Here is a 15,141-nt window from a genome sequence, read left to right on the forward strand (position 1 = left end):
TATTTAAAAGATGAAGAAAGCATACTAGTGCAAAAATGAATAGAACACATACAGTATGGAATCAAAGCCCCCTTCTTATTGTAGTCTTGTACTGCACGCACTTACTGCACATGTTCTAGGTGCCCTCGCATCACCTATGATCAGTGTTCCCTCTAAGCTGCGCGGCTGCGCACTGCTTAAATTGTTGCAGCGCACGAGAATTTATGTGCCGCGCAGGCGAGCATGCACACCGATTTGAATTGTTGTTTACTTATTTCTCACTCTGTCTGCAACATGATTATTGCTACGTGTATTTTGATTAAATACATTAAATCGTTGACAAAAGATAATATTTTATATGGAAGTATGTTTTAAAATGAATTTTAATCTCTACTTTATAATTAATTATTTTAATTTTTATAGGAAAAAATAAGATTTTATATATATATGCTCAGAATCTGCTCAGCAAAATTTTTTTTTGCTCAAAGAAGTATATGTTCTGCTCATCTACAATAAAAATTAGAGGGAACATTGTCTATGATGTCTTCTTCCTGAATACGAACCACCTTTCCACTGAGTTGGGTGTTCATTGTACTGATCGCAACAAAGCCTTTCTCTACAATTTCCATGCTGTCTGCTGAAAAATTACATTGTTGCTTAAGTTTTGCACACCAGTATATATATATATATATATAATCCAAAGAACTATATGAACTAACAAAGTAACGTTACAATTAGTAAATAAAAATGTAATTTTTAATTAAAAGCACTAAACGTTGTCAATTAAACGTTAAATGGATCAAATGTTAAACAGAAATATATTTTCTGTTTTATAATTATAAGTTATTTATAAATGTAATAATAACTATTTGATGGGACAAGTTTGCATACCTTGTTTCTCTCTACAAAATATCTTTTAATAAGAGAATGGAATTAATCATTTGTTGTAAAATGTTTTCAAAAATATTCATAGTTACAATTATTATTAAAGAAATGCAAATGATTAGTTTTCATTTGAGACCAAAGTTTTGTTTCGCGTTATTCCAAATTTGTTTTTATAATCACATCTTGTGCTGCCACCTAGGGAATACACAGGAAGGTTATTTGTTCTTGGATAAAACCCTTATGAATATTAGTCTTACTATTCCAACATAAAAACATTCTGAAATGAAATAACCAAGTAGAAAATTAAAAAAAATTGTGTAATAAATATCAGTAATAATAAGTTTTAACTTTCTCTCCATGTCTCAAATTAGGTTGTTGTTAACAAGTTGATCAAATCTTATTCAATGCTACAAAATACTATAGATATACTTTCCTTTGTAAATAGTTAATAAATGCCATATCATCTAAGGGTTAATGTAACCCTTGGTGCCAAGATGGTGGCTCGTCTCTGGTTCCAGCAAGGAAACAGTGGGGCGCACGTTTTAACCTAACCTAACCTAACCTAACCTATTCTAATAAATTACCATAATTATTAGCAACCAAATTATTAGAATAGGTTAGGTTAGGTTAGAACGTGCGTCCCATGTTTCCTTGCTGGAATCAGAGACGAGCCGCCACCTTGGCACCAAGGTTTACATTAACCCATCTATGCTAGATTAAGTTGAAATAACATCAGCTGATGTGGGACAGTACAAGTTATAACTTGAGCCAGTTAGTCTTCTATCATATACTTAATATAATCCTGAAAATAAAACTAATTGGATCACAGCATTAACTACACGTTTCTAATGTTCGGAGATGGATTCAGACTTGTCGTGGCCCTATACTAACATACAAGAAGCCTTTCCTTCTTCACCAAATAATAATAGGCAATGTGTATAAACTGTCTTTGGGTATTGAATGAGGCCATAATTAATTCAAGGCCCTGAGTTATAGCTTATTTAACTTATATCTAACTCTGCTTATATTAATAGATGATATTTTCTAGATTCATGTATCTGTTACCTGTACACTTTTATGATATGTGAGCAAAAGTGCTATTGTTTAGAATAGGTAACTACAGACTAAAACAGATTAGTTTATTTTTTTTTAACACAAATTCATAGGCCATATTACACGCACCAAGCAGCTAAATGTAAGAAACCATATAGTACTTAAATGTCATAAAAATATTGAAAAAATATACATGTAGAAAGCAACAAACTAAACAAATTTTACTCCATAAATTTTTTGTCAACAATGATATTAATCTAATCATGAACTGAATATTTAAAGTACTACTACTTCAAAATCTCTATGAAATTTGAATGGTGACATTTATAAGCAAGAAATTATACAAGTATATGTACAGTCAGTCATAGTTCATCTTTAACTGTTTAATACTTAATACGTAACAAATATAAAATGTTCATATATATATAAAGTCACAGTATTCTATATAAAAAAAAAACTATCCCCTTTGCACTTTTATAATAAAAATGTGTCGTTAAAGGATTCAGGATAAATAAATGTATTAAGGTACAATACAGTCAGAAACTATTTATCGAGAATGCTTTCGAATTTAATTCATCTATAGCTCACTAATTTGTAAAATAAATATTTAGCGTTTAAGCCCCTCCTCAAACGCTAAATAGACCCGAAATGCATTTGTAATTTCCAATAAAGGAGTACCTAACCTGATAGCCGTGAGAAAGTCTACCGGATTTATTTATTCGGATTAAAGAGACATTCGTTCACATTACGTATATACAGCTACCACATCTGACATTGAGAAGTATTAAAATATTTCAAAAATTAAACTTATTAAATACTAGTTTTCTTTTTTATTATTACATAATACATTTTCAAGTTTGCTCATCTCACAAAATATGAAAATTAAAAAAATTACTCTGTAGTGAATGATCTCAGAGCCTACCTAAACTTTATTTACTTATTGGTTATAAAGACGAAATTAAATGAGAAAAATCCAAATTAGTACGTAAACATAAGAGCAGATCACATTTTGGAACTTTATATGTATGTACTGTACATATATAAATATACATAAAATAATATTCATAATTTCATATATAGATATAAACCAAAAATTAAGAATGACAATGAACTACGCAACTGCTCTATCGGGAAAAATTATAGAAAAATGCACAAATTTTTACAAATACCGACGGTTAAACTTTATTCAATATTTAAATTACTATTAAAGATAGTTTTCATACTTAAAAACATTTGGTTATCTGCATTTATTGGTAATTGTTTCCAATAAAATAACATTAATATTTTCAGTTTTAACTAAGAATTTATTGCTCTGTATAATAATTATTATGTTCTTAAAAAAATTCTAATTTTTCTTATTAATAATAGTAAAATAAAAATATTTCAAAAGAAAACATAGTAGATTAAAAAATATTTAAAATTTAAGATCCTGTACTTGAAAATAATTCAAAGTTTTTTGTGTTTATATGTCATGCCGAATAATTAAATTTGGAATTTAGTACAGTAGATTATGACGTAAGTAGCGGTATTCTAAAACATGGAATTAGAACCTTTAATAAAATGTTAATTTTTACTAAATATTAAAGGTGAAAAAGATTCATTATTAGGTAACAGATTTGAACTTATTTATCTTCATGAAACTAATCTAATATTCCAATAAATAAATAAAATGCTTATAGCCATTATCTTTCCTGATGTGAATGAAATAAACATCAGAAAAGATGATAACAACTGACAAAATGAATACAGTATTTTTGTGCAATGGGATATAGCATGAATGTAATGTAAGGAAAGGCATTGTTTTTTACAGTCTTAACTACTTTTTCTATACAACCGTACAATGAGATTCTATGGAACAAAAGATCAATCATTAAAACTGTACATAATCAGGGCCTTGTGAAATATGCAAAATACCTAAAAATTTATAAATGCAGTTTCAAATACATATTTTATTTAATGAACAACAACTATTATATAATTAATTTTTATATTAGATATCTCTAATATGTATTATGTATTAAATAACCATATTTCCATGCAAATAAGAACATGCTCTCATATGTAAAAATTGTTTGTTTTCACATTTTTGAAACACATCCTGCTTTGCTTATGCCCTGTTGTATAAATGTAAATATACTGATACAGTAATTATTCAGTCATATCTCTGTAATCACTATTATTAAAAATAATAAAAAACCAAAATAAATTAATGACAACACAACAAAAAATCTAGCAATTGAACATAAATTTAAATGGAAAAAACTAATGTTTTCCACTGTTTACAATGATCACAGTAAACAGTAGAAAATGTTAAGTTTTTCCATTAAATTTAAATTCAATTGCTAGGATTTTGGTGTTGTTAATTTATAGAAGTTTATCCAGTTATATTATAATTTTAACTAAAAAAAGAAAAATGTTTCTGATACTATAAAAGATTTTTAAAAGTAATGAGTTCTTTTAAGTATTTTGTGGAATATAATTCCGACTGCTACTCATGTAACAGGACTGGCCATGGGACAGTTCTGGCAAATGCTAGAAGAGCCAGTGCTGTTAGAAACTGTATATGGCGATTTACATCATCTGTCACACTATTGACAGGAAACAGCACCACGCATGCTCCGTATTACATTACATTCGCAACAGCGTACATATTTGAAAATCGTAGTGGATTCATATCGAATGTTGCACAAAAAACGTTTTTATTTAAATTTTGTATGTGTTCTTTTCGAACGTTTATGTTCGATATAAAAATCTCTTATTCGCCTGAAGACGACGGAAATACATTCGTCAAAAGCGCTCGGAAGAAACATATTTGGTAATGCCATACACAGTGAGTTCACTTCGTATTAACTGTATATGTAAAAGTGCTGTTGGTTAAAGTTTCCAAGTATTATTTACTAGTTATATTCAAATGTAATTGATTATATCAAGGGTTGCCAATGTGGTTGATATTGACCCCAGGGGTCGATGGAAAAATTGAAACTAAAAATCACAAATATAACTATACATATTACTATGTTTTGAATATTATTTCAATGAAATTAATAGTACAGCATTTTGAAGATTTAGAAAATATTGATATCCCAGAATGGATTATGGTGTCATTTTCCGCTCGAGTCGAAAACATCGCATCAACTTGCAAGATGACCTTATTGAATTATTAGCAGATCTTAAAGCAAAACCTCTTTTTAAAAATTTAAATTTGAGCAATTTCTGGACAAATATAAATATAACACAAAAATACACAAAACTTTGTGATATGGTAAAACCTCTTTTGCTGGCATTTCCAAGATCATATATGGTTGAAGCTTGTTTCAGCCATGATAATTCCACCTTAACAAAACAGAGAAATAAGTTGAATGTGGAACTTTGAGGCAATTTAACACTAAAACTTACAAATTTTGAACCAAATATTGCTAATCTTGCTAAGGACCATCAAGCTCACCCGTCTCACTGATTGTCAGCTACAAAAATTATTAACAACATATATAATAAATGTAAAATTTAAAGAAATGTATTAAAGTAGTAAGCTTTTTTTTTGCTTGTAACACAAACTTTTTTGCGGAGGTCAATATGAGATTTCGAAATGTCGTAGGGGATCGACGATCAAAAAAGTTTGCGACTCCTGGATTATACAAATACTTTTCAGTATGTTTTATTTTACTGACCCTTCACTCAATTTTTTGGGGAATATTAATATCTGACACTAATGAATAAATTGGGCTGATAGTCCTGATGTTGCCAAACTCAAAATCATATCCCAGTCCACCACTGCATCTATATCTCTCATGCTCTTATATGCAAGAAAATACAGTATTTTTTGTGTGGTAATGTTGTCATTTCTAAACATTTATATTAGTTTTTTTTTTACAATTTACTATAGTTTAGATTTATTTCTTTATTCTTCTAAGTCTTAACTTCAAAATTTTCTGTATGTTCTATTAGTTCACAGCAAATATTCTTAATGATATATTTTTTATATGCTTCCAGAAATTCATCACATTCTAATTTGTTGCTTTAAAGTTTTTTCACAGTTTAAACCTGAAACTGTTTACTTAAAATAGTTGAAAACATTTGTTTTTTGATCAGTTTGTGTTAGGTGTTAAAAATCTGTTATTTTATTTTGAATATCCAAATAAAACAGATTTTTATGAATGTGCATTCGTAAGAATAGACTTCCTTTGAATATTCAATCTTTGCTGATAAACTCACTTAAATTATTTCATACAGTATAGTATAAATTGCAGATATAAATATCTATTAACTCAAGTTTTGATTAAGACCATACTATCTGCCAGATTATATAGGACTATATTATTATTTAATTTTTTATTTTGTTACGTGGCTATATACAAGACAGGGTACAGGTACTCCTCACTTTACGGCCTATCTGCTTAACGACCACTCGCACTTACGACCAATCGAGTTTCGACCTGCAATTCGGGGAATTTCCTTTCTCGGCTTGAGTGTCGGTCAGTGGCGGATGGTGACATGTGCACTAAGCATACTATAATAGGCTTGTGCGTACTATAATAGGCTAATAGCATACTATAATAGTCTTTTTATGAATAAATTTGAAGTTTGTTGCATAATTTGTATAATTTTACAATGATACTATATTCCTAGTGCAAGTTCCTCGCTTATCGACCAATTCGCTTAACGACGTAGTCGTCGGAACGGAACTCGGTCGTAAAGTGAGGAGTACCTGTATTCATCTGCTAAGTATTATGTGATTATTAAATAGTAGCCACATTACGGCTGATAGAAACTGGCAGATCATTTGGCCTTAAAAAAAATTGTAGATTTGTGATTCCACAAAGGTTATAGTTCATATAAAATGCTTTCGAGAATACTCGTTCTCATTTGTTTAATGCTTCCTTCTGGCAAGCACTCTCTAAAAAGCATGACATCTATTAGATGTCATGCTTTTTAGAGTTATGCAGATAATGATAAGTTAATAATTCTTTAAACAAAGTCAGAATGTATCTGCCAATAAAAACTAATGTATCATCAAAATTAGTTTATCAATCATGATAAAATCAGCTGTTCTTTTTTTTACATATGTACTTGTAAACAGTTTTAAACTATCTCTATAGAAAGAACATTTTATCTTGATGCAAACTTTTCTCTGAATTGAACATTTAAAAAATGAAGTCTATAAACAGCTAATTAATCTGTCTGACTTTATGAAAGTACTTTTGGTAATACCTGGCATCTTTAATCTCAAATCTTTTAAAATTAGAATTATATAACAGCTATAAAACTACTGTTACTTATGCTGCTTTTGTATGGTAACAGAATTTTTTTCAAACTGCATTCTTTGTAACAGGCATTCTGCCTTGCTAATACTAAAACTATTCTAAAACTAAATAATGTATTAAAACTTCAATTAAACCTTCTATTCCATTACTTTGCTATTGAGACAGATAAAGTGTCTGTATAAATACAGACTTAGAATAAATAATACAATAAAAAGTGTATGAAAATGAATTGTTGAAAGAGTGAAGCATTTTACATTTAAAATCAAAGTTTTTGGTCATCTTTTACAAAGAACAAATACAGTGAAACTCTGATACAGTGAACAGGCAAGGGACTACTAGTTTAGTTGTATCCAAAGTTCATTATAACCATGTATCAAAAGAACGATTAAAATGCATTGAAAGATGCAACAATCCACTCCATATTCGGTAGAACCGCATTTATGAAGTATTTTTATTGTCTTTTATGACTATCTAATTTTGTACAACTTTGAAGAAATCTCTAATCAACTTTTGTTTGTAATTCTTAATGAGATTTTTGTTTAGCACTTTCTCCAATTGAGAAACATTGTTGAAGTTTGGCAAGTCCCCATATTCGTATTATTTCCAGTGTCTTCTTGGCCTCTTCAGTACACGGAATAGAAAAAATCTTTGTCTTCCTTTACCTTTTATTCTGGGTCAATCACCGATTGAAAAATTCCTTCATCCATAAGGACTCCTTCTGTAGCAAGATCATGGTCAAAGCTGCAAATACAACTGAATACTAAAATTCTTCAGAATTTTAGGTTAATGAGGAATGTGAGTCATCAGATATGTTAATGTCAGTAACTAATACAATACTGTATTTTAACTAGTAAACAACAAATGTTTTCTAGAAAAAGGAACAGCGCATGGCTTACCAGGTGTTCTGGAGTTCACTGTAATCAAAGTCTCTCAAACAGAGGTTCAGAATAATTCGGTTCAATGTTAACCAAGTTTCCATTATAACTGTGTTCACTATATCCAATTAAAATGAATTAAAGACATAATAGATTTGCCAGGACTAGATTGTTCGGTTCAATAAAACCAAGGTTACATTATATCAGAGTTCCACTGTATAATGAAAGAAACATTTTTAAAAATATCTCAATTAATAAATTAAATTAAAGTTCATTTATTAATCAAGTATTAATCAGAAGAAACAATAACATGCCATTTTATTGTTTTTTTTCTGATTTGTAAATACTTTTTATACAATTTTTATAATTAACTCTGAACAACAATGACAAGTTATCTCAGTTTAACTGTAATATATATTTTTTGCGTTGATTTTCCTAACTTGAATATCACCCAGAAAAATTATTTTTGACCTTGAAATATTGGCTGAAGTTAAGAATGACATTGGCACTTGAATTTATGGGATACATTCATATAATAGGCATATAAGGAAAATCTTGCATTCTCTAGAAAAGGAATAAGGTTGTTTTTTCATCACGTAAAGTTTATCACAACAAAAGTATATTCTCAAATTATTTTAGGAGCAAAATCGTCTGACACATATGCCGTTTAAATTTTAAAGTCATCATTTAATTTTTTACATATTAACCGCATGAATGAGCTATTACACGTTCTTAACTATTGTTCTACAAAACTATTTAACCTTGAAAAATTTAATTATAAACAAATAATAATAATTGCTTCATAAATATTACTTCACTATTTAAAAAGATGTTCCATATAAAATTCTCTTTCAAATAATATAAAATTTGTTAGAGTATATTTACACATAATTTTAAAGATTTGAACGTATTTTGCTTGTTTGGAATAACTGGACATACGTTAGTATATTTTGAAATTTTTGAGGTTTTACAGGGAATTAACTTCTGACCAAAACTGACTAATGGTTGGAAAAAATACAAAGAATACTAAATCACGAATGCCGTAGGTCAATGTTTATCTGGAGAAGCAACTCCAGTCGATTCCAATTTGCTAAGAGAGTTTTCACACCTGAAAATCTAACAGTACTTAAACATGTTCCAATCACTCACTACATATGATGTGGAGTCTTCATTTAGTATGAAAAAGATATTTTAGATAATCAATGGCACGGACCAACTGGGAAACTTTCAGAAAATATTAATTTGTCGTACATATTTTGTAGATCAAAACTGTGGGAAAAAAAATACAGAAAATGTTAGTTTAAATCATAAATGCAAATTAAGATATAAAGGTTTCTTTCGTGAATTTTTTTTTTTTTGTATTATTACTGAGATATGTACATTTTTGCATGTTTCAGGTTTATATTAAAACATTGCATAAAAATCTAATGTCTATTTATAACAAGAAATAAATGCAACATAAAAGCAAATAATAACATGAATGTTGACATGTAATGAACATGTATCACCTAATTATCTAATACTGTAATCATTTAATTGTTTTATATAGATGCTGTAATCATCTGATTATCAAGTAGCTGAAGTGGGTTTTTTTTTTCCTATTTTCTTTATGGTGATAATTTAATGATTTTGTTTCAGTAAAAGTAATGTAATTTAAACACAGTTTATAAATTTCTCAGTTGTGCATTTTTTATAATTATACATTAATTTTATCATGGTATTTTCTCCATTATAAAAACACTTTAGTTTTACATCTTCCATTTATTTGATTTTGCACTTATACGTCACATTTTTCAGTACCCTATGGCAATTTCTCACCTGAGCATTATTGACTTTCAATTGGAAAAATTGTAAGCAATTATTTAAAAAAAGTGAAAAAGAAATTATGTATTTACTTCAGATTAGTTCACACTGACAGTCAATTGCCAACTAATGCAAAAAAGCAGAGCAAATAATACACGTGTGATGCCATTTATAAACATCTTCCTATGAAAATTATCACCTTTAATTGTCCAGCACAAATGTTTTAACAACATTTGTGCTGGACAATTAAAGGTGATAATTTTCATATTAAGTCTAATTTCCAGTAATTTAAAGTTGGTTTCTAAACATCTTCCAAAACCCGACTCATTACTGTAAAGCTACACCAACTGCTGTGTAATATTGAGCTAATAATTACTACATTTAATGAGAGCTGGCACCTAACGCCTCACTCTAAGGACAAATTAATCAGTAATGCAAATAATTATTGCCAGAATATAGCCCAATATTATACGACAGTTGGTGTGGCTTTACTGTGATGACATTTCTAACAAACTTTTCCATTTAGTAAATCACTATTAATCCAACATGTTGATAATTTTCTAGTATGAACCAATTTTGCTAAGCAAATAAAAAAATTGCTTTCCAGTTTCTCATTTATTTTCACTATTTGTTGTCAGTGTGAGCTGACTTTTAGAATGACTTCATTCTTTCGTGTAATAGGAGATTATGCAAAAGAAGACAACTGATGTCACATACTGGTATAGTATGTAACAAGTCCATACTGGTATAGTATGTATTAAATAGCTATATATTCAATGGTATAATTAAACCTATAAAAATTAATGGATTTTCATCCATTCACATATTGAATGATTGAGTGTTGGTACATCTGTCTGCAAAAATATGTTGTAATAGAATGCAGACTCATTTATTAAGATTCAAACTATCAGTCCTCATTATACCTGTGTTATATTAGTCTCAAGTCTATGTATATTTAAATTCAAGAATGGCATGTCAAATTTACAAATTTCAATGAAAATTTAAATTCGGTATATAGAAAACTAGTTATTCAGCATTTTTCCATTAATTAGTCAAATCAGTTTGCCTTTACATGAATGCAACCATCCCGTTACGTACACACAAAGCTTTTCGACTATTCGTTGTTTTAAGATAACATTACATTACATTAATTCTAACAAAACGTGTTTACACAAAATGGCAACTCACTCTTTACGTTTAATGAATTCCTTACTTTTTAAAAAAATGTTTCTTTTAACAGTCTTTATCCCATAGAGAGATAAAAAAAATTTTGTAAAATTGATTTATTAAAAGTATATACTATTTAAATCGAGATCAACCCACCTTAATGATCTCTTTCCTCAGTGACATTGGTATTCCATAATTCATTTTTAAATGCTAACTGTATCTAAAACTGAAAGTTTATCAGCTTCAAAAATCTTAATAATATGAGTCAAGTATTTTAAAATATGTATAAATAAATAATCTGAAAGAGTATTTAGAAGCAGTAACTACGACTTTAACATACAGAATACAAGACCGACGGTCAAACTTATAATTTCATCTTCGGTAAAATTATTTAATATATGAGCATAAATGATATAAAAAGCACAAATGCACTATATTCTTGGAATATGTAAAATTTCTAATTATGAAACATGTTTGTTCGAAATGAGACTGAGAAATTTTATTATTACTATGTGATATCATTTATTGTCACTTCATTATACAGTATATTCTAATTACTTTCTAAATTATATATTTACGTTTGATTCTAATCAAATTTTGCATTTTTGAAGCAGCTTTATAAGAATATAAACAAAGTATTTCAATTATTTAAATTTTACTAATGCTAATTAACTTTTGTATTGTTAATTATGGTACATGCTACATTATTGTTTCTGATGATTATAGCAAATAAAGAAAGGAACTTCTTCCTCTGTTTGAAATAACAATATTTGTAACTAAACTCTTAGATAATAACAACATTCACATAACATGGCATTTTTTCGAACCTAACTACCATGTTATAGGGAATATATCTACCAAAAACACGTTAAATCTGACAACTCTGCTCTCGTCTGTACTGATGCCTACCGACTATAGGTAACGTTCATAGTAGAATTACTGAATTAACAGAGTAAAACATTTTGATTCCAAAAATGAGCAATAAACTAATATTAATTAAAATTTAATTTGCTGCATTATTATCATTGTAGAGAAAGGAAAAATACATGTATTAACTGTATTCATAAAATATATAGTATCACTAAAAGATTTATTGCAGTAGAGGATATCATTCAATCAGAAGTTTTACATTTTACACTTGCCTACGTAAGTTGTATTAGCTAACTATAGTACATTTCTTATCATTATGGAGGGATTTATTGTTACATCAAAAATTGCTGTACAGAGATTTTATAATGAAAATAGTCAAAATTATTCCTGTACACCTAAGAATTAAACTAACCATTTATATGTGAAAATACAAATCAGCATACATCTATCCTACATAAAAAAGGGCTCTAATATATAACCACAATATTTATAAAATAGGAAGAAATTCTTCAAAATAGATCAAAGAATAGTTGTTTCCTCAGAGACGTAATAAAATAAACTGCTAATAATAACTATTATTGTTTTACAATCATTTAGATCTGGAAGTCTGATAAATTTTTCTTTACTCTAATTCAGTTTATATTTACAAATATCTATTCTTAATCTTTTATATTACTTAAATATTTTTCAGTTATATTCAGGAATAAAGAATGAAGAAAAAGTAATTGCTATCATAAATTGTATCATACTGTAAACAAAAGTGCCACACCCACTCTTCAAGAACTTTCATTTATAACTCCCGATTCTAATTTAGGAACTTTTAGTTCAATTAACTTTGTGCAAAATAAAGAAATGTATCCAGTTTAGTCATATATATTAAAAGAAAAAGATAAAGAACAATTTGAAAAACAGTTAAAAAGAACTATTATCACCATTTACCTACAGCTTAAACTTAAAATTCAAGGACTTCTTGAACATAAAAATACTAATGTAACCATTCAAATATTTCTTGATATAAATAATAAAAATATTTTAATGACTATCTTATAGAAGAATAATATATCAATAATTAATATTTAACAGATCTACAAAACATAAACAATTCATTATTTAAAATAATAATCCAAAAAACTTAATAAACTCGTGAGAAATCACAGAAACCACTTAACCAGAAATATCACAATTTTGTGTTTATTTAGGTTGACTTATTATTTACATTATGCTGTTTTATTTTATATTATCTACTAACACTAACCGACACGCGCACGCACACGAGACGAGATAAATAGTTACGATTTTAAATAAAATACGGTAGTAAAATAATACTTTCGTTATAATTTCGGATACGGTTAATACGAAGACGTTTCGGAGAATCTCTTTAGTATATCTGTTACGATTCGAAGATAAAATTCGACATTTTGAAATGGTTCGAAAATACTTTAAACTTGATAATTTATTCTTAAAAACTAAAAAAAAAATGTTAATCAAACTTTTGGTAAACTAAATAATAAATGCCTTGATGTTGATGATTAACTCTAATAATATTTAAAATAAAAAATAGAACTTCTTAAAGAGTCCATTTCACTTGCTATCGAAAAAAAAAAGTTCTTAAGAGTTTTGTTTACTATTTCAAAACAATAATATTCCTTTTATATTTGCTCCAATAATATGTTTTCTTATTTTTATTTTATTAAGGAGTTTCTATGCAGTTTCGATAAAAATTTTTAATGTATTATGTAATGTGTCAGTTTAATTGATCTCATTGTATTTGATTGTATATCGACAATAAATTTCACGTACATCAAAAATATTAGAGTCTCACGATTTTAACTGGAGAATAGTTAGAAAACTAAATAAAACAAAAGCAGCCTTTCAAATCCAGTAAATGTATTTAATTATTGTAGTAATTAACAAGAAATTAAATACATTTGCTGGAATTAAAAGGTTGTTTTCATTTCATATTAGATTCATTATATCATGTCATATCAAGTCTACTCGATAACTACTTTCTTTTTATTCGAACGCTTGATACAACTTTTATAAAACAGAAAAAATAAATGAACAGAAATAAACAAAAATGAACAGGTTCCAGTACATAAAATCAAATATTTGCTCATTTTATTTACATCTAATCGATCGGTTGCTTATGTACTATACAATGTTCAACCTTGAATTTAAACTTCGCTATTCTTATTTTCTATATTCATCAAATATAAAAACATTAGGTCCACTTATAAAAATGCATCTACATAAATCTATGCTTGTTATGACCAGCATCCGTATTGAAATATTCCGTTTTTTGATTTATTTATTTTAATGTTGTTACTTTTATCCTGTTGGCTGAGATGGAATATACGTACGAATTTTTGATATTAGGGAACATTTGATCTTGCATTGAATTTAATGAATATTCTTTTTAACACTGAAGCTGAAGATGTTCCAAGTTTGGAACGAAAATGTTTCTTTGTGAAAGAATTTTAGCTTCCCAAAGTAAGCGCTGACGATAAACGTTTTATTTTCATGACAATGGTGCCAAGTGTGTATAAAGATATTGATCTTTATTTCATCTCTTTATCAGCAAACAGTTTTTAAGAAATGAAATCATCAAAACATCAAAACTGATTTGGTTTTCCTTATCTTCATGAAAATAAAATCAAACTCTGCCAACAACAAATCAGAACAACTATAATCTACGGTCAGCTGAATTTTTCTAGTGCTCAAATCTATAGTATCATTGAGGAAACACTGAAATTAATGTACACTTTATCCACACTATCTTTTAGTTTTTTTAAAATTAACAAGTTTCTTGTGAAAATTTCTGCATTTTCCTACGATAACCTGTGATGGCATCCAAAGTATAATCCACAATTCAAAAAAAATTACTAGAACTGAGCAAAATCTTCACTTAACACATACCTCTGTATAATCCACATTTCCAAAATGACATTGAAAATGTGGTGTGAATTTCTCAGTGACCATGTTAAGGCTAAATAATGCATCATATACATAAGGTATCTTCAAATGCACATTGACAAATACAATACATAAGCATGTGCTTATGTGTATATGCCACTGTACTAATCTATTGTCTTTGCTGACTTGGATTGAAAGTTTTTTAATATTTTTAACTAGTAGTACCAACCACACGTTGCTGTGGCACAAAATGTATCTATTATAAATGTATAACACTTCCCTCGCAGGGGGAATTTCGAATAATCTCTTCTTAGTATACATTCTCTTGATGTACC

The sequence above is a fragment of the Centruroides vittatus genome, unplaced genomic scaffold (assembly GCF_030686945.1).
Source record: "Centruroides vittatus isolate TY-2023 unplaced genomic scaffold, ASM3068694v2 contig_370, whole genome shotgun sequence".
NCBI classification, from domain to species: Eukaryota; Metazoa; Arthropoda; class Arachnida; order Scorpiones; family Buthidae; genus Centruroides; species Centruroides vittatus.